At 39.8% G+C, this 21,344-nt stretch overlaps 1 protein-coding gene across 3 annotated transcripts in view; it reads right to left on the minus strand.

Annotated features, from left to right (window-relative positions):
- Positions 1–21,344, minus strand: part of Cul1 (cullin 1) — a 70,457-nt gene that overhangs the window by 47,144 nt on the left and 1,969 nt on the right. The window contains exon 1 of one of the 3 annotated variants that reach the window (XM_051152460.1): positions 131–153. The exons of the other annotated variants lie outside the window; for them this stretch is intronic. The gene's annotated coding sequence lies outside the window, so the exon portion shown is untranslated. Of the gene's footprint in view, positions 1–130; positions 154–21,344 lie in introns of those variants that run through there. 3 annotated transcript variants of the gene reach the window in all.

Consider the following 21,344-nt stretch of genomic DNA (forward strand, 5'->3'; position numbering starts at 1 on the left):
AAGCACCAAAGAATATACAATCTTAAGACTTTTTAGTACATCTCTACTCAAAGGCAGAATTCATAAACTTTAAGGAAACAACTCTTTGCTTATCTCAATTTTCCCTCAAGCATGCCAAAATGTGACATACCTGCCTTCATTTCTATAAACTGAGACCAAAAACATTTAGCAGATGCTACTGCTGAAGCCAAAGCTGAGAAGTGGTAAAGTAAGATGATTCAGAGTTGTAACCGGAACACAAGAATTAAAAGTTTTCACAAAAAGACTATAACTGCTTTAGTTAGGTTGATTGCTGCAGAAAAAGAAAAAGAAAAAAAAAAAAAAAAAAACTAGAAAGACAAAAACATTACAGAACTTTCTGGGGCGGGGGGGGAGCCTTAACTTAATGAAAAGTACATCTAAAAATTTGCTTTTAAATTTAAATAAGACTAAATTTATAGCTTTTCTAGTTTGGTCATGCATTCCTGGGTGTAGTGTGCACATTTGTGGATGAAGGCCAGAGGTTAATGTGAGATGTCTTCCTTAACTGTTCTCGATCATACACACCGAGACAGGCATCGTCTCTCACTTAAACCCAAAGTTTGCCAATTCAGCTAGTGTAGCCAGCCAGCCATGCCTCTGTCTTCTGAGTGCTGGAATTACAGGTGAAACACCACGCCCACTAGCATTTACTTGGGAATAAGAATATAAATTCTGGTCTTTACTTCTGTGTGACAAGTAACCTAGTAAGCCATCTCCACAGCCTTAATACAGTAACATTTTAATATGATAAAAATGTAGATGACCCTGAGCATTACTCTATAAAATTATTACGCATTTCCTATCTATTGGTCAAAAGTATGCACAACACCCTGACTAGTATAGTACTTGCAGTGTGGCACATACTTCTGAAATGTACAGTAAAATTATCCAGACCTAGAGGAACTCCAGCATGTGTACACCAGTCAGGTATTCTGTTACCTGACATAACTTAAAAGAACAAGAATTAATGCTAGTCACAGGTTCAGAGGTCTATCATGTATCAGGCAGGTAGGGGAGGCTCAGTGCCAATCACCTTCAGGGGTGGTCTTTTCCCCTTGGTTAATCTTTCCTAGAAAGGCCCTCGGAGGTATCTCAAAGGTGTGCTTTCCTAATGTCTCAGGTTCTTCTCAAGCCAATTAAGCTGACAATCAAGATTAGACACTAGAAGTCTACTCCTTATTAGCCTGACACCCAAACATATCTTCCCTGGCACTCGAAACACTTGTACCTATCTCATATGTAAAGTGCATTCAGTCCTTCTCCAAGATTCTCTAGTCTTCACAGTTCCAACACTGCTCAAAGTCCAAGTTCAAAGTTTTCTCTGACCCTCAAAGCAAACTCAACTATGAGAACCTAGTAAAGCCAAAAACAAGTTATACAATTCTAGACTACAATGGCACACAATAAATACTCCTTTTCTAAAAGGTAAGAGATGGGAGACAGAAAAGGATAGGACCAAAGGAAGATTGTTATCTAGAAGAGGAGGCAAACCTCAGCCATGCCCAGCTGTGTCAATGGGCTTCAGCAGCCCTATCTGGATGACCTTCCTACTGCAGTCCACCTTGCCTGTGTTAGTGTGGTTTAATCTGTGGCTTCAACCCTTCCTGACAATGTTCCATGTTCCTGTCATCTCCAACAAGGTTAGACCTCACTTCCAAGTTTTATGCCCTGTAGGAGCTTACTGAAGGGTCTTCACATTCTGTCACTAGTTGCCTGGCCTTCCAAGATTTTTTTTGAAGTGTGGGTGAATTCTCCAAGATCTCATCCTTTGGCACTCTACTTTCTACTGACAGCTCTGTATTCTTGGCTCAAAGCAGCCCGGAGTACCTCAGTGACAGCCTGAATCTCACCTGCCTTGAAGTGTCTCTGCCAATTAGTCAGTCACCATTATACCCCCAATCTCAGGACACAATAAAAATGCAGGCAAGTTCATTACAAAACTGCCATCTGAAACCTACTAAGCAGTCTTTCCTTCCTTCTTCCTACCTGACTTTCTCTCTTAGTTAAAGGAAAGCTATGTTGGTCAACTCAAAACTGGGAGAGCACCACCACTTTCTTCTTTTAAGCTGATTACACATCACACCCTTCTTTTTCTCCCTGGGCCCTGAGAAGGTTTTTTTTACAGGCCAAGTCTAGCCTTCAACAAACATTACTTCTGTTTTTCCCACCCTGGCAAAAGAAATGGCTTTGATTCCTTTTGTTCTTATCAACATAAAGTCAGTTTTACTAATTTTAGTTTTGTGTTATCTCTTAAATCCATTCAGTTCCTTTACACTCATTACTACTATAGGCTGAGCATTATCTCTACCTAGGTCATTAACTAAAGAGTCTTCACTACTCTCACTGTCACTAATCTTGCCCTTCTAAACTGCTGCCCCAGGAAATCTCTACGGTACAGAAATACACATTCTGTTAAATGATTTAATCTCATCTTCTACAGCCTGCTTTCGATGTACCCCACCCCACCCCAACCACTCCCAGACCATTCCATCATGTAGAACTGTTACATGTCCATTATCAACCACAGAAGGAAGAGAACTAATATTTACTACACGGGACTACACTTTACTGGCCCCAAACAGCACTTTTTGTTTTGTTTCAGAGGCAGGGTCTTGCTAAAGTCAAAAAGCCTCCCGAGTAGCAAGGTTTGCAGGTATGCACCACCATACTCCAGGTTCTACTAGAAGCTTGTTTCAGCTAATTTAATCCTTACATTAACTATATTCTCTGCACGACACTCTCTACATTTTACCAACAAAGAAACTTGGACTCAGAGACATTAAATAATTTTCCCAAATTAAAAATATACATATATATTTCCCCAAAATATTACTGAATGGATAAGGATTTCAACTTAAAACTTGAAATTCTGTTATCTATTTTCTATCCCCTGCCACATGTTGCTTCCTTAGGAAGGTGGGGCCTCTTATTCTCCTTCCTCAAAGAGCCTGTTTCGAAGAGTTACTCTTAATTCAATACTATAGCAGCAGGTGCTCCCAAAAGAACCATACAAAAAGACAGCTTAAGCCGGGTGTGGTGGCGCACGCCTTTAATCCCAGCACTAGGGAGGCAGAGGCAGGAGGATCGCTGTGAGTTCGAGGCCAGGCTGGTCTACAAAGTGAGTCCAGGATGGCCAAGGCTACACAGAGAAACCCTGTCTCGAAAAACCAAAAAAAAAAAAAGACAGCTTAAAGGCTTTATGGTACATGTGTATGGTGACAAGTCCACACTTCTGCCAAGTGAGCAGGTCAAAAAGCTAGTAATTGCATGGCCTTGACTTTTACTGATGCTTCCAAAACTATACAAAACTTGTTTGATTGTTCATTAATCATTTTTAATTTTTGCCATTACTGTAAATCCACTTAAGCATACCAGAACACAGACTGGTATGTTGTAAATACAACCTGTGTATTCAAAGCTCAGCATCCTTTCTGTATATCCAATGAGGACAGCATTTACTATTTTATGTTTCAGTATTGAAATTCAAGGCTCACAAAGCTCTCACTTAAAATTTAAATTATTCCTTGAACAACCAAAATTAAATATAAATACTTGCAATGCCTTATTTTATCTCTTTCCAAGTGAGCAAATAGCTACAGAATTTAAGGAAACACCTAGTTAAAGCAAACTTAGCATGTGGTCTGTCAATTCCAATAAGTTATCTACTCCCCCCAAAACCCCAAAAAACATAAGTCTATACAAAAATGTTTACATTAATGTTCGTGGCACATTAACAGCCAAAGAGTTAAAAAAGTTCAATTCAAATAACCATTGATCAACAAGTGAATGATAAGCAAAATATAAGGCAGTTCTACTATTAAAAAGTACTGATAATTTAAAACATGAAGTACTAGGAACTGGTGAGATGGCTTAGTGGTTCATAGTTCTTGCTCTCTGGCAGGGAACTCAGGTTTAGTTCTTAGCATCCATAGGCAGCTCACAACCACCTGTAACTCCAGTTCCCGGTGATCCAATGACCTCTTCTGGCCTCCAGGGGCACTGGAACACAGGCGGTACACATACATAATTACAGGCAAAACACCCACACACAAAATAAACTAAAAAAAAAAAAAAAAAAAAAAAAAAAAGACATACTAGCTGGGCATGGTGATGCACACACTTGTAATCCCTGCATTCAGGGAGGCAGAGGCAGGTGGATCTCTGTGAGTTTGAGGCCACTCTGGTCTACAAAGCAACTCCAGGACAGCCAGGGCTCTGTTACACAGAAAAAAAACCTGTCCCCCACCACCACCAAAAAAAAGTACTGATACAGCAAGGATGAACCCTAAAAATATAGCAATCAATTGGATGTGAGTTAATGCCTTGTATTATGTAAAATGTCCAGAAGAAGCATCTCTAGACAGAAAGTATATTAGTGAGTGTCTAGGTCAGAGGTGGAACGACTGCAAACAGGCAGAGAAATCTTTTAGGCTGTAGAAACATTCTGAATTAGATGTAGTCTTGGCTGCATAACTCTAACTTTCTTAGAGATAATGTAATTATAAATTTAAACAAGTGTGTTCTATTCTTTTTTGTTTGTTTGTTCTGTTTTGTTTTTTGAGACAGGGTTTCTCTGTGTAGCCTTGACTGTCCTGGACTCCCTTTGTAGACCAGGCTGGCCTTGAACTCACAGTGATCTGCCTGCCTCTGCCTCCCGAGTGCTGGGATTAAAGGCGTGCACCACCACACCCGGCCACAAGTGTGTTCTATACATATATAACACTTAAAGTTATTAAGGGGAAAAAGGGAGACTAGAGAGATGATGGCTCAGCGGTTAAGAGTACTGGCTATTCATTCACAAGACCTGGCTTTGGGTCTCTGCGCCCAAATGGCTCTCACAACCATCCTTACCTAACTCTAATTCCAAGGAATCCAGTGCCCTTTTCTGGCACCCTTGGGCACCAGACACAAATTAAGGCAACACACTCATACACTAGAATAAAAATGAACTTAAACATTCTAGTTTTAAATCTGTATGAGTTGTTTAGTTCATTCACAGAAATAAGTATATCTCTACAAGATGCCTTTGGTTCTACAAATATGTGTTTTAACCTACCACTAAGAGTCAGCTTACGGAGTCCTCCAACTTAAAGCTTACTCTATTAGCAGAGGTGCTTACTCTGCCCTGCAATAATATGTAAGAAGGCAAACATGCAATGTCAAAGATTTGCCCAAATACACAGGTCATGTGGAGTATATAATTCATTGCCTTACTAAAGACATTGATAATAATGGCAATACAAGTTCAGAAGGGGAAGAAGTGTTGTCTGGCTGTAACAATCAAGGAGGAAGGTTTTAAACTGAATGCGCTCCTTCTTTTAGCAAGGGTGACTATCATGTCAACAGCATAAGTACAAACAGGGAAGAGCAGTGAAGGGGGAGGGGGATTCTGCACAAGTTGAGAGAAGAATGTGTGCAGAAAGCCAGAAGAGGCAGGGAGGGTATATCCATGTTAAGTGTACACAAGGCCTGAGTGTGCAGCTATGAGTAGACAAGAGGTTTTACTAACCTGAGGTTCATAAGTGTTAGTCTGACACCTTTGTTAAGTTTACCTGAGAGAGGACACAGGCAGCGAAACTTGTAGGAATTTTAAGAGAATTGAAATAATGGCTCAATACCCACAAAAGCAATGGAAAACAAAAGCCAACTGAGAAAGACAATGTAAACCAGTAACTATAAGTGAGCTGAACGGGTAAGAGTAGCACAAATAAGGAAAGAGCAGAAGATAACAATGGCTGTCTCAAACTTGTACTTGCAAACCTCCAACAATTTCCCTTTCAATTCCAGGACAGACAATAACACACATTCAAGAGGCTGGAGAGAGGGCTCTGTCATGAAGAATGTTCGGGGATCTTGGAGAGGACGAGTTCCCACCAAAAACGTCAGGCAGCTTACAACTACTTGTAACTTCAACAGCAGATCTGACAATGTCTCTTCTGGATTTGGAAGCACCTGTGTGCAAAAACACCTTTTCTCTATATACACATAATTTGAAATAAAAATGAATCTTTAAAAAGTTCAACTTAAGCTAAAGCTTGAAGAAATGTTCAATGATGTAAGTTGTTTGTTGCTAAAAATGGAAACATTTTACCTTTGGCCCAGAAATCCACTTCTAGGAATGCCTCTCTCAAATAAACAAGTCAAAATCATAAGTTGTTGTAAATTCAAGTCTAGTCACTGCAAAAGACCGGCAATTGGTCAAAAAAGATTAATTAACAGGGGACAAGAGGACCTAATTCTGGTATGTCCACACTTTGGTGGCCTACCCAACTATGTGAAGGAATGAGGAGTGCCTCTGGGTGGTGACCACTGATGGCATTTCTCAGCAGACATTAGCTGATCAGAACAGACCTGTGTGTAGGTTGTTTCTATGAAGAAAAAAAATAAAACAGCCACCTTCACGGGAGGAGTGAAACTGGCTGGAAGCAAGGTGAAATGAGAAAAACCTCAGTGGGGTTCATGGATAAAACTCATGGGCATGAAGCTAGTAAAAAAAAGCTCAGCGGTAAAAGTGCTGAAAGCTTGATGGCCTGAGTTTGGGGAAGGAGAGCGCTGACTCCTGAAAGTTATCCTGTGACTTCCATATGAACTCACCTGCACCCTTTCACACACATAAAAAGATAAATTCAAGGACACTGTGAATGAAGAAAGAAAATGACTTCTTTATTTTCACTAACCTGTCTGAAATGTGACAATTTCTGATTATGAATGCTGGCAACAGACCACAGTAGTGTTTCTTCAGTAAGAAACTACAGAGAAGGCCAGCCAGTGGTAGCACACACCTTTAATCCCAGCACTCAGGAGGCAAAGGCAGGCAGATCTCTGTGAGTCTGAGGCCAACCTGCTCTACAGAGTGAGTTCTAGGACATCCAGGGCTTCACAGAGAAACTCTGTCTCAAAAAACCAAAATAAAGAAAAAAGAGGGAAGAAGGGTGAGAAGGGATGAAGGGAGAAAAGGAGGAAGGGAGAAAAGGAAAAAAAGGAAAGGAAACTGCAGTGATTTTCTTCATTGTCCTGTTAGTTAATGCCAGTATCATTTATACCAATATTGAGATTACATTAGTTAAAGAAGCCATTCTAGCTTTTAAGTAGGAAGTATATTAAGTCTCAAGTGGAGAGGTCTGTTTCACTTGGAACAGTTCTTACTATGGTCCAAAACAAAAACAAAAAAACTACAAAAACAAGCAAACAAACAAATATTGGCAGGAGATGGCTCAGCAGTTAAGAGCACTGACTGTTCTTTCAGAGGACCTGAGTTCCATTCCCAGCATCCATATGGAGGCTGACAACCATAGGAAACTCTAGTCCCAGGGGATCTAACACCCTTTTCTGACCTCAAGCACCAGGCACAACTGTGATGCATGCACATACATATATACATGCAGGCAAAACACTCATACACATAAATAAAAATTTAAAAGCTATAAAAATGGCCAGGTGTGGTGGTGCATGCCTTATTTAATCCTAGCACTCGGAAGGCAGAGGCAGGCAGATCTCTGAATTCAAGGCCAGCCTGGTCTACAAAGCAAGTCCAGGACAGCCAGGGCTCTGCTACATAAAGAATCCCTGTCTGAAAAAAACAAAAAACAAAACAACAAACAAAACAAAATGAAAAAGGCTATAAAAACATGTTCAAACAATAGCTGTTTGTATAATCTCAACCAATTGCACCCTGTTTAAGCAATCACCTAACAACAACATATTGTAAACATACATGGAGTTCAAAAGTATGCTATTTCACAACAGTTCTGGACAGTCTAAATGATTATTTAGACACTTCAAGTGTGCTTCTGTGAAACTTTCTGTAGTGCTAAACTGAACACTTGACTCAAAGGTTCTCATGCTGCAAAACCTGAAAAACAAAGAAGCCTGAAACAACCTCATATGGGCAGTAATTGTTGTGAAGACTGACTTGAAAATGGAGGTAAATGGTCTTAGTTTTACATGTTCAAAAGCATGCCAAAATGAAAATGCCAAAGTAGACATATAAAACTAAGCCAGTAAGACAGCTCAGTGGATAAATTTAAAGGTCCTTGTCCTGAGCCTGATGACCTGGGCTTGACCACCCTTGTGCTTGTAAGGTAAAAGGAGAGAACCAATTCCTGAAAGCTGTCCACTGACCTCTATGGGTGTACAAGATGTGCATGCTGGACACTGCCCCCATAAATGTCTAAATAAATATCTGTAAAAGAATAAGATATAAACCTGAAGCCAAAAGGAAAACACACCTGAAAAAATAAATAAAAATGCACAAGTACAGGCATGAGCCTGAAAGATATTCTCAAAGTGTTAAAAAAAAAAAAAAAAAAAAAAAAAAAAAACACAGAGATGAAGACTGGCATTTACAATATAAGCGCTGGACATAGGAGCTCCTATGTCACACTGGATACAGTGTAAAAAGGTTGAACACCTATCAACAAAAAAGATCTGTTCTGAAAAAGTCATTGAGGGCCTCAAGTGTCTGAAGATTTTTGATCTTAAAGAATGTTGCTTCACGTGAATAGCCAGTGGTAGAGTACACAGGTCCTGGGTTCAATCCCCAAGGCTCATGGGGCAAGCAGGGGCCTCTACTAAAGCGGGAAATGAGCCCAAAGAAACCAGCCCGAAGCCTAGTAGAAATGATAATCAGCCACTCAAAACAATTCTGACAAAAGGATGGTAGATTCCTGTTGCTAACAGAAACAGACAGTGCCTTTTCTGAGACCACTGTCACAGCAGGACCCCAGAACACCTCAGCTGTGACAGCTCATTCCCGTTCCCCACTACATCAGGGCACTAGAATGAGTTGTGTGTCCTAAGTTCTGAAGCTAGAATGTAAGTATAACTTAGAAATAAATGGGTAGCTAATACAACTATCATGCCTCAATTACCAAAAATACCACACACCTTATTCAAAAATATAACCAACCCTTTCTGTATGTCTCACGGCTGAATTTATGTGACCATGAATTCACAACCTAATACAAACCATCATATTCTGCTACAGCATGTTTGTGTTTCTGCTTTCCACTCTCTAAAACAAGTCCTTCTGGCAACCTCAACACCATGACCCCAACTCAGCTCACTACCAGACAGCATTGAACACACACACCAATTGCTGATGAGAAGAGATCAACACAGCAAAATGTAAGCGTAACTAGCAGATTCACCTAGAAGGCAACCACAGTTGGGTCCTTCCATACTGACAATTCTAATTGCATTCATTCATGTTAAAGTAATCCTTAAAAATTAAGAACAGGGTGTGGAGGGGGATAAATTTCAGTTATACCAGCTATGTTTCAGTTTATACTAGGTAAGCTCTGGAAAGCTAGTGCACAGCATAGTGACTGTAGTAAATAACATATTGAATACTGGATACATGCTGGGGGGCGGGGACGGACAAGAAAAAAGAGACAAGTGCTAAGAGGAAGCCCTCAAAGTTCTTACAAAAGGATATGTGAGGTTATTGAAATTATTTATAGCTTGATCTTATCATTTAACAATATTTAGGGGATCTGAGGCCTAATATCTCATCAGTAAGGGCTCTGTCTGGCATGCACAGGCCCAGGGTCCCACCCCTACTACCACAAAACAAAGAATGCGTTATCGTGCTGTAGTCATAAACAAACAAGTTTCACATTAAGTATAAGGGAGGGAAGTTAAACATCAAACTCTCAGAATTGATGTAAAGATTAAGTAAGACCTTGAAGGTAAAAATACAGCTTGGATACAGTGGGAACCCTCCCGGCAAATGACTGCTTTCTCCCTTTTAAAACTTAGAGTGAAAGGAAGGTGATGTAACTTAGAACCCAAAACCTTCTAATTCATATGCATTTACTAGAAAATGCTTAAAAGCCATTAAACACAAAGGCAATCCTAGGATGAACTTATTCAGGTAGTATTTCTAGAACTTTCCTTAAAAAGAAAACTAAAAGTTTACTGTTGATTTCTTTCCTTTTTTTTTTTCTTTTCTTTCTTTTTTTCTTTTCTTTCTTTTTTTTTTTTGTTTGTTTGTTTGTTTTGTTTTGTTTTGCTTTTGTTTTTCAAGACAGGGTTTCTCTATGTAGCCTTGGCTGTCCTGGACTCGCTTTGTAGACCAGGCTGGCTAAGAACTCACATCAATCCACTTGCCTCTGCCTTTCCAGTGCTGGGATTAGAGGCGTGTGCCACCACGTCCAGCAGATTTCTGTATTGTACTTGTGAAATACACATGTATTCTACAAGGCAGAAAACATCAGTGAACAAAAGACACTAATATTAAATGTTATACTTATTTTCTTAATTCAAAATTAGGCTATTTGGGTGATGAATGTTTTACTAAATAGGTTTTACATTTATACCTGTTGTTCTGACAAAAGCAACTCAAGGAAGGCAGCTTTATTTTGAATCGTTTTAAGGGTAGGTACAGTGCATCATGAAGGGGAAGGCATGGCGGCAGGAGTCTAAGGCAGCTGGGCACACTACTTCCATAGTCAGCAAGCACACAGAACTTTGCTCAGGTAGCTTTCTCCTTTTTATTGAGTTTAGGATTCTAGCTGGTGGAATGGTACTGACCACCCCAACCTACTCTAGACAATTCCTGATGGATGTGCCCAGAGATTTGCTTCTATGGTGACTCTAAATCCCAAATTATCAAAGCTAACTATTACGTGTACTATAATGAGTATCTGTAAACAGAACATCTCACTGTATTAGAGATTTCACAAAAGCAAAACCACTGATCCACAGGTTCTATGGCTAGAGTTGGTACCCACTTGACAGTTTGATGTTCAGCACTCAACAGTACCCTGGCACAATACAAATGTTCTAGGAATATGGGTTAGGTAAGTACTCTAAATATTGTGGGGACACATTTGACTCTGAGGATACTCTGTAGAGGGCCATGGTTCAGTTCTCGGCACCCATGTTGGCTCACAACCATCTACAACTCCATTTCCAAGGGATGCAATACTTTTCTCCTGGCTACAACAGCATACACGACACATACATATGCAGGCAAACATTTACACACATAAAAATAAATCATTTGAAGATTTGAATGAAATATAGTTATTCAAATAAGCTGTACATACTATAAAAACTGATGGTATTACAAAGCAGACAATGACCCACAATCTTGGGGGAGGAAAAGAGCAAAAAATTACTGTCCTGCTCCCACCACTCTCCGAAAGCTAGCAGAGCTCTGAAATCAAATCAAGTTTTTACAAAATCAATACAGCTGTGTCCTCTCTCCCCAACCGTTCTCTTTTGGTTTTTATAGTCCTGGCTGTGCTGGACTTGCTTTTAGACTAGGCTGGCCTTGAACTCACAAAGATCTGCCTGCCTCTGCCTCCTGAGTACAGGAATTAAAGCATGTGCTACAACACGCAGCTCTACAGCAGTCTTCTTTTGATCATTTCTGTTGTTCTTCTGATTGTAGAGTATAAATATTAACATAATCATTCTGTCAAACACACTTTTTTAACCATGAAAAATCTCATATATCACAGGAGCATCTAGTAATTAGTAAATAATTTTGGTTCTCTTAGAACTTGTACCAGAATGATTATTAAAAGAATGTCTCCATTAAAGCATTAAAAGTATTAGTTATTCAATTCATATTGAAGTTTAGGCTCAGCCAGCCTCTATACCCTTCCTACTTTATTTAATTACTATGATTCCAATAGAGTACCATGAGCATTTAGAAAACTTGAAAATTTGCCAGGAAACATAAGTACATTAGACCCCAAAGGTGTCGTATAGAGCTGGCCTGTGTACCAAAATCTAGTTTAAAGTGTTCTATTATAGTTATTTTCTTGTGGGGTAACGGAAGCTTGCATGCGTGCATGAGAGAGAGAGAGAGAGAGAGAGAGAGAGAGAGAGAGAGAGAGAGAGAGAGAGAGAGAGAGAGAGAGAGAGAGAGAGAATATGAGAGAATATGAGAGAATATGAGAGAATATGAGAGAATATGAGAGAATATGAATGTGTGTGTTGTGTGCAGGTCAGAGGACAACCTGCAGGAGTTGGTTCTCTCCTTATACCATGTGGGTTCGACCTCGGGTGGTCAGGCTTGGTTACAAGCATTATTACCTGTGCTAAGCTATCTATCTCATCAGCCCCCAAATAGCCTAGTTTCAAGTGCTAAGAACTAAATTTTAAATATCAGTTTCAGGCCAATACTTTCAATAATCTAGTTAAATCATTTCTCTAATGATACAGATTGGTAGTCTTGTGTATCTTATTGTTAAGCATTTTTCTTTAAAAAATAAAGAGAAATGAAATTTTATCTTATCACAGTCATCCACCTACAGTATGCACGTTGTTCAAACTGAGAGCTATAATCCATTATTTATTACAGGTCAGGAAATCAATTTAGTATCTAGCAACTGGGACTATTTTTTAAAGAGTAAAATAGAAACAAACAAACCTCATAGGACTTAACAAGGTATGCATTACAGGTATTCAATTACATTGGAACATTCCTTATCCAAAGGCTCAGACCAGAAGTGTCTTTTTTCCTCCCAGACTTTAGAATGGCATAGGCACATATACGGTATTTTGGGGGTGGGATTCAGATCTAAACACCAGCTTCCTTTATGCACATACTTTACACAAGCTGAAATGAAGGTGGTTTCAGATAACATTATCAGGATGTCAGTGTTTTGACAGTGACAAGTCACATGAAATTTGCTGTGGTTTTTCCACTTAGAGCATTGAGCTGGTCCTCAAAGTGTCTGATTTTAAGCAGTTCAGATGCAGTACTATAGAAATAATACAAGTGTATTTCAAAGACAAAACATACTTGTTTATGGGAACTTGCAATCCTCCCTCCACAACTTGCTACAGATGTCTCACTGCTAAGCCGTCACTGGCTAGAGGCTGAAAACACTGGGTTCCAGGTAGAGTCAAGTGCATGAACGCTCCTGTCAATCCCACAATAATGCTGATACAATGGTACCGGGCTAGCAGTGCCCCAAATTCCAGCAGAGGGGTGTGGTAATGGTTCCTCGTTTCTCTCCCTCTCTCACTTAGGTTTGCGCATGAGAACTGCTTCAGCTAAGATGTACAAGGATTTGATGACTGTGGCAATGAACTCTACTTCAACCCATGGTCCCCACAGGCCTACTCAGTCAGTCTCCAACAGTCTTGTGCACATGTGAACCCTTTGTCCTGTAGTCAGTTGATACGAGGGCTGAGAAGCTACCTGCTCAATAAGCATGCAGCTATTCACCATCTCATCATCGGGGTTGCAAAAATAACTCATCTAACCTTGAGATGAAACTCATCAGCCATGCTCCTCAGCTAGACCATTATCATTCAAGCAGTCTTCCCATCCTATTACAAATTAGCTGAAGAAAACGGACATTTCTTTTATTTCAATGCTTTTGTTTTCCTCTTTTTAGCTTCAGTTATATATCTTCACACAGACCCAACTTGGAGTTCTACATTGTTTAATTTGAAGACAACTTACTACTGCACTGACCCCAAACGAGGTCACGTTGTACACCCCACTCCCATTCTGGTGAGCTCCCTAGAGAATAAGCTTGGGTGCCCAAGGGTTCACAGTTTTGATGTCACCTCCTGCTGCCATCCTTGTTCTGGGCATGTGGTCTTGCTACACACTCACAAAAAGCCATCGTGTCCTGTGTATCTGTGCAAGCTAGAGGCCAACCTTAGGTGCCCCTCAGATGCCACCAACACACTTTAGGTTTTGTTTTTGAGACACGGTCTCCTAAGTCCTACAATACCAACTTCCCCTAAGAAGATGGTTTTCAAATAGGTAAGCCTCCAACATTTTGTACATGCTAGAGATTTTTCTAGAACTGCCTGCTCCCAATCAAGATACGTGAATTTTTTTTCAATTACAAAATCTTTACAACTTGCCTAACTTGCTTTTATCTGTCAAAATATAAGAGTAGTAACTAGGGTTTTTAGCCTTTGTCTTCATACCTGGCCACAGGCTGACTTCACATTCCTGGGCTCCAATGATCCTCCCACCTCAAGCACTCCAGAAGCTGGGGTGGCAAGTATTGTTGAGAGGCAGAGAAACACACTAGCAGCTTATCTGCCATAACTAAAGTCTGGCCCTAGATTCAACCCCCAGTACCAAAAACCAAACTAAGGAACTCTGGCGTCTGTATTTTAAATAAGCATAAAGCAACCTGCCATGTGAAGGTGTGTTCATGGCCTTTATTCTTACACTGGTGTTACACAGAGCCACCACACACTGTCTTTACTGCTGCACTCTAGTGTAAGAGGCCTCAAAAACAAAACCACACTGATGACTAAGACTAATGACATAGACCTATAATTTCAGCTACTAAGGAGGCTGGGAAACTTTCCCAAATCCAAGGCCAGCCTAAGCTGAGAGATAGTTCAAGGCCAACGCAGACAATCAATTCCTAAAGACATTCTGACAACTCAAAATGAAAGAAAGAAAGAAAGAAAGAAAGAAAGAAAGAAAGAAAGAAAGAAAGACAGAAAGACAGACAGACAGACAAAAAGGCTGGAGATAAAGTATAGCTCAGTAGGCATTTGGCTACCATAACCCTAGGCCTAATACACCTAACAACAAAACTACCACACTGTCTTATTTTTGCTGACACTTAACTTGCTTTACTTACTTAAGTATTGCTCAAGAATGGCTTTCAAGCTTATCTTCAAGTAGCTTATTTTTAAAAACCATTATTCATGTTTCCAGGTGAAAATACACTTTTTTTGTAAAGATAAAAGTCACTAAAACTACAAAATCCACATTTTCCCCACAGTTTTAGCAGTACTGAGATTTTAGACACAAGGGTTAGTGAGAGCTCAGGAGATGAAGGTATTTGCCTCATAATCTTAGATTTTTCAAAGGAGAAAACCAACTCCTCAAAGTTGTCCTGTCAACTTTGTGTGTGGCTATGCCCTTGGGCCCACAGACAAGGAAATCTTTTTTTTTTTAATTCTGGAAAAGCAGTTAGCAGGTAGAATGAATATATTCATCATAAAATATTAGAATCAAAACAAACAAATCAAAACTTTAGAATAGCCAAAGTGATCCTATACACTAAAAACAAAACAGAAGGGGCTAGAGAGATGGCTCAGCAGTTAAGAGCACTTGTTGCTCTTCCAGAGGACCCAAGTTTGGTCCCCAGCACCCATGCGGTGGTTCACAAGCAACTGTTAACTCCAGTTCCAAGCCTCTCCTGGCCTGTATAACACCAGGCATGTATGTGGTACACATGCATTGTCTTAGTCACTGTTCTATTGCTGTGAAGAGACATCATGACCAAGGTAACGCTTATAAAAGAAAAGCATTTAACTGGGGGCTTGTTTACAGTTTCTGATGTCCATTATCATCATGGCTGGAAGCATGACAACGAGAAATACTGAGAGCTACATCCTGATCCACAAGGTGGGGGATGGGGCACCTTTGTGCTCTGTCACCTGGGCCTGGTGTGGGCTTTGGAAACCTCAAAGCCCACCCCAAGTTTGGACACACTTCCTTCTACCTCCTAATCATTTCTAAAACAGTGCAGTGCCACACCCTGGTGACTAACATTCAAATATATGATACTATGGGGGCCATTCTTATTCAAGCCACAACAAACATACAGGCAAAATACTCATATACATTTTTTAAAAAGTCTCTGTACAAGCCAAAGTCAATTATACACAAAACATGTACAAAGGAGCTAACAGGCAAAATTGCTCCACCCTATGAATCTTCAACATCCTTACGCCCTCTCTTCTTCCTGTATCTTTTGGGGACCCTGGTAGTAGTGACCTACCTCTCTCTACATAATTTTCTGAGGTGGTCTTTCATCACCATACCAAACTGGAAGTCCTCAGGATGAACTTCAGTAGACTATATGATGATAAGCATCAAACATTTCTGTGACACATGTCAAAATCTAGTTTCAAACCGGAGAGCAAAGATGGGACTTCTTCCAATATAAGGCGTTTGCAAGATGGAGAAAGCTGAGGGGCAGCAGCCAGTAAGTAAAAAAGCACTTAATAAGCAAGTCTTTGGCACGAACATCAGTGAGGAACCTGTAAGTAAAGCTTTTAAAGACTTTTAATCCTTAAGATGGGAGAAGTCCACCACCCTGTACTCTCTTCCATCTCTCTCCCAAACCAGTATTATACTTCCCAAAGGTAAGCCTGGGATCTGAACTTATTCCTGGGATTCCATTTGGGCCTGAGGAATCTGTTCCATGGCTTATCAATGTAAGATCCCAAACCTTTCCTTCTAGTCTGACCAGAGAAGGCCTCTCCCCAAACACCAGAAAGGAAGGTCTAAGTTCTCTTACCTTTTCTCCATTTTGTGAGTTTAAGATGCCTATCAGGCACAGCTAACTATTTTATTGAGTAAATAATTAGTGTATTCTGTGTAGCAAAGGCAATTCCCCCTTGATGTCTTGGTGACAATTTCTGTACATTTTATGCATAGTTCTGTGTGCCTATCATCTCAATTCTCACAATATTTCTAATTTAGAGATCTTCCATATATAACAGATTTTTTTAAACCCACCAACTTTGTTTTCCAACCTACAGCACAAACTATGTCAAGTAATTCATTTTCCTAATTTTTAGTAAGTTTAATTACTCTGCACGAAGGCATTATCATTTAAACATTCAACTTAAAATGTATCTCCTGTTATCAGGAGTTATGAACTAAGCAAAACAGCGTGGGAAGTTCAATTATCACCAAGGTAAAGTCAGCTGCCCAGATGGCCCAGCTGGGAAAGGCATCTGCCTCCAGGCCTGGTGACCTGAGTCTGATCCCAAGAACCCACATGGTGGAAGAAGGGAAGTTGGTGTTACAAGTCTGTCCTCTAACCTCCACAACTGTGGAACAGCATGTCTGTGTACATGTGTGTACACACAGTTTTTTTTTTTTTTTTAGAGGAAAAGAAAGAAAACCTCCACTACAAAGGTTATTTTAAATAAACAATATCAACCACTGGAACCAGCCTACCCAATCAGACATTTAGCCATAGCCATTACCACATGGAAAGGAGAGGTAGGTAAATCAAACACCCTCTGCACTGAGTAAACAGAATGATCTTCCTTGACAGTGGTTCTTATATTGCTATTTTCTTAGGATTTATGCTTTTGAAAATTATCTCGCTGTGCTGGGAGTGTAGCTCAGTGCTGGAGGACTTGCCTAGTATACAAAGAATCTGAGGCTACCTGGGTTCTATCCCTAGCACCTTGCCCCAAAAAACTTCCAAAGATGAAACAATTCACTATACCGTATTTTCAGTTGTCTATGTGCAGTATAGAAAAACTAGCAAAACAAAACAAAAAACCTCAAAACTAAAGAACCACTTCTTAAAGATAATCGCTACACACATGAAGTTATTTTCCAAAACTACATACATTCACACACTAAAAACTTTTTATACATATTAATTTTTAGTATTTTTGCACTTTAATATTCAATACAGTATTACAGAAATGTAAAGATTTACCCAAATAGTATTGAAATGGTCATCCGTAATAGCCCCAAACTGAAAATGAATACATAAGGTATTAAGTCATATACAAGGGCGAGGGGAATCATTAAACTATTAATCACAGGCTGGAGAGATGGCTCAGCGGTTAAGAGCAATGGCTGCTCTTCCGAAGGTCCCAGGTTCAATTCCTAGCACCCACATGGTGGTTTACAACCACCTATAATGAGATCTGGTGCCTTCTTGTGGTGGGCAGGCACACCTGTGGGCAGAATACTGTATAAGTAATAAGTAAATCTTAAAAAAAAAACACTATTAATCACTTCTTATATTGTTAACAAAATCCTTAAAAGTTAGTTAGCTATTTCAAACTATACATCAGTTTGAAAGTTTTTGTTACACATTTTGCTCTTGAAAATTATACTTAGTTGGGGAAAAAGATGGCTCAGCACATAAGAGCATTTCCTGAGGACCCAGGTTTAGTTCCCAACACCAACTTGGCATCCCATAACTCAAGTTACAGGGGATCGGATGGTCTCTTCTAGGCTGTGTGGTGACCAGGTCAAATAGTTCCCAACACCAACTTGGCATCCCATAACTCAAGTTACAGAGGATCGGATGGTCTCTTCTAGGCTGTGTGGTGACCAGGTCTCTGGGCACCAGGCTCACATATGCATGCAAATGTGTGCGTGCACTTGCGTGCACAGACACACCTTTTAAAAACTTGTATTTACTTATATTCTTTCTAGCAATGAGTAGGCACACTTCTCCATCTTCTCAACAAAAGCGGTTTACTTTAAAAACATTACAGATTTCCACTTCTGGGAATACTGCTAGTGAAGATGAGTATTTTTCATGTTTCCTACTCTGGTTTGCTCATTTTTTGCCATGGGAGGAAATCTTTTTTTCCCATTAGTTTATAAGTCCCCCCTTGACAGTATAAAAAGTAAATCTGCTTGTAAAAACATTTTCTCAGTTTGTCATTTGCCTTTTATCTATTTACAAGATTTTATCATAAGGAAGTTTTTAAATTCTGAAGTAACTGGTGCATCCTTTTAAAGTCTACAGTTTTGGTATTATTCTTACGTTTCTCCACCCTGAGACTTGAAATTGCTATTTTTTGGCTACTAAAATTTTTATTAAAAATTTCAGAGCACACAAGTTCACCTAAAATCACCACCATTTTACAACTTTACTTATACCAGTGCATACTTTTACATACTCAAATTGGTATTCTGTTTTCTAAAGTATTTTCTGACACAGGCCTTTTAAAAAAAAAGCTTATTAAATGGTTTTAAGAATTTTTGCAAGGCCAATGAGTCATAATATCACACCCAATTTAACAGTAGCCCCAAAGTTCTAAAGCTGTTCATGTCTACACCATCACTAAGTACTCTCCAGCGTTTTCTGAAAGATCGGGAAGAATAAACTCATTCTTGGGAGCCAACCATAGTTATGTATGATGCATTCTGTTGTAATGATCAGACATCAATCCTTAAAGACACTTTCTCTTTAGTCTCTGCTAATCTTCCTTCACTTTCATATACATCAGACTTTCAGGGTGAGCCCTTGGTTAAGAGTTCAAGCTCTGGGGTCACCAACTTGCTCTAACCCACTACCTGGGGATTTACTACTTCACTCCCTAGACGGAAACAACACGAAGTCCAGGACCCTTCTATTTTCTCCAAGGAGGGTTAAATGTCAGTACTTACACTTCAGAAAGGCTTTGTAAAGATTTGACAAAGGAGGACGTATAGTTTTTTTGTTTGTTTGTTTTTTGTTTTTGTTTTTTTGGTTTTTCGAGACAGGGTTTCTCTTGGCCATCCTGGACTCATTTTGTAGACCAGGCTGGCCTCGAACTCACAGCGATCCGCCTGTCTCTGCCTCCCGAATGCTGGGATTAAAGGTGTGCGCCACCACACCCGGCCAGGACGACATATAGGAATGTTGACATAAGCATTGTGCTAGGTACTAGAGTCAGATTAGTTCCACCCTGCCCCGGGTAAAGGTCAGTCTAGTAGAAGAAACCACCAAGTGTCATCAGAAGGTTAAGCACTGAGATAGTATCACAGACAGGATATCATGAGGACCTAGGAAAAGGTTCTAGAGAGGATGGCAGGGCCAGCTTCCCTGAGATGGAGATGCCTGAGCTGCAAGTGTAAGAAGAAAATAAACAGGCATGATTTCAAGCCAGAACAGAAATGCAATCAAACCGAAGCATGAGTGGAGGCCAGAGAGCAGAATCTTTCTTCTGCCCATGTTTCTCAAGGGAAAAATTAAATTAAAACTCTGGTGGTCAAACATGAATGGTATATCATGTTCAAAAAAGTAGTTCTCCAATGTCTCACTGCTTGTGGTTGAAAGCTATGACATTCCCATGGAATCCACCTTAGGAGCTTGCTGCCAAGTCTGAGAAACTGAGTTGTATCCCTGGGACCCACAAGATAGAGAACAGACTATGAAGTTTGCCTTCTCGCCTCCTCGTGTGTGTCTGGTGCATGCTCATGCAAGCATGTGTGTGCGCACATTTTTTTAAAGATGAATTTAGAACTATCCTTTAAAATATTTGGCTAACAGCCCTTTCTCCAAGCATACCTAAAAGATAAGTTCAAAATGAAACCACTGATCCTCAAAGACAATTTATCCCATGATTTCATTGCTAAGGATAGAAAGACTATGTTTGGGGATATATGGAGAACCCAAACTGCAAAAAAATTCCTGACTTTTGGGGACCTTAAAACATTAAAGCTGAAGAATGCCAAGCAACTTGGCATTGGCTTGACTTAAAGTGTGTTCGTTTTAACTTAACTTTCCATGCTGAAATGAAGGTGTGCTATCCCTTATCCCTCCCACAGGAAATTTTGGTACAACTGGGCTAACCTATTTTCCCAGCAGGGAACAGCCTTAAACACTAGCCCGCTTTACTTCAAAGACAAAGGGGTAAACAATCTTGCTTCACAAACAAAAACAAAACAACAAAGCTAATACAAAAAGTCTAAAACACTGACTCTTTAACCTAGAATTAATAATTTTACCAATTGTTTGCATTTCCACAACTAAAGAAATCCTCGACACCCCCGCACCCGCCAGGACATGGTAACTAGTTATAAGGGTAGAAGGATAAAACACAAGAAAAATGACAAGTTACTACCTAGCCAAGCACACAACATAATAATAAACTTGCGTTCTTAACAAGCTCAACAGCAGCACTGACTAGGTTTTCTGCAGCCAAAATTAGGGAGAGTAGTAAAACCCCAGAATTAATTTACAGTTAGTTAAAAAAAAAAAAAAAAAAATCATTCAAGGTATCACCAAAATCACGTTCTATGTTATTATCTGAGGGATACAAAATAAAGGACTTATTCTCTGTCTTCAATGATTTCCTAGTTGGATCCATGGGAAATAAGCCTGTATTGTAGAGGAAGAAGGTGGAGTTCCCTAGAACCACAGAGTCTATGTAGTATCTAAAGACACCTGGCCAAATTAGCTCACACTTCAGATGTATGTGACATACTGGGAATTTGGGCCACACCTACCAGGGCCTGACACACCTACCAGGGCCTGACCATAGGCTCAGGAAAAATATAACTTACAAACTGATGAAACATCCTAGCATACCTAAAAAGTTGGTTGGCTTTTTGGCAAAATAGTTTTTTAAAGACGATGCCAATGGTGGCGGTAGAGGGGAGGGGGAGGGGGTAACATTTTTAGGAAGCACTTCAGCCTGTCCTCCCAGGCTTAGTAAGTGCTCCCCCAAAACCTCCAAAAATGGGCATAATAGAAGATAAAGCAAGCCAGTCTTGTGCTTGCATATTCAGAATCTAAAATGAGATGTTTCAACTTACTATGGGAAGCAACAAATAAGTTTTAAGAAAAAAACCAAAAACAAAAACTAGCATCTTGAAACCTTTTCAAAACAAAGAA

The sequence above is a fragment of the Acomys russatus genome, chromosome 10, assembly GCF_903995435.1.
Source record: "Acomys russatus chromosome 10, mAcoRus1.1, whole genome shotgun sequence".
NCBI lineage: Eukaryota > Metazoa > Chordata > Mammalia > Rodentia > Muridae > Acomys > Acomys russatus.